Raw genomic sequence first — 541 nt, 5'->3', positions numbered from 1 at the left:
AGGGTTGCGATCCGTTGCCGGTCACGAAAAAAGACAAAAAGGAAAAAAAAAAAAGAAATAACCTGACCTGTTGTCTTCATATCAGGGAAAGTGGCAAGAATGCTGGCAAATGAAAGAACTCGAGTAAACTATAGGGGGGAACTATTCAGATTTTAAGTTAAAGTAGTATTTAAAAATAATTACCAAATTGATGAAATAGCATAATTCAAGTTTCGGTTGCTTTATAATCTTTATTGCTGTATTTCTTTATCAGTTATTATCCATATTTAGTTTGAAAGGACTAGAAGATTCTGGCAGCTTCAAACTTTATCTTTGGGCTATTTAATATAACTGAAAATATTGGGCTTTGCAGGATAGGTTTTAGGTCCGTTGAGGATAAAATTTTTAAGTTGTAAATAGGATTGTTTGTTTTCATCTGTTTGAAGTGTTAAAGAATAAGTCCTTAGCTACATAATTTACATATGGTGGCAATGTGAGGACATAAATACCTTATTTAATAGTCAAATGTCACACATGGTCAAATTGATAAAGTGTATTAGGT

This window comes from Galeopterus variegatus, unplaced genomic scaffold (genome assembly GCF_000696425.1).
Source record: "Galeopterus variegatus unplaced genomic scaffold, G_variegatus-3.0.2 Scaffold7218, whole genome shotgun sequence".
Taxonomy (NCBI): Eukaryota; Metazoa; Chordata; class Mammalia; order Dermoptera; family Cynocephalidae; genus Galeopterus; species Galeopterus variegatus.
Note: the sequence above shows the minus strand (reverse complement) of the source record.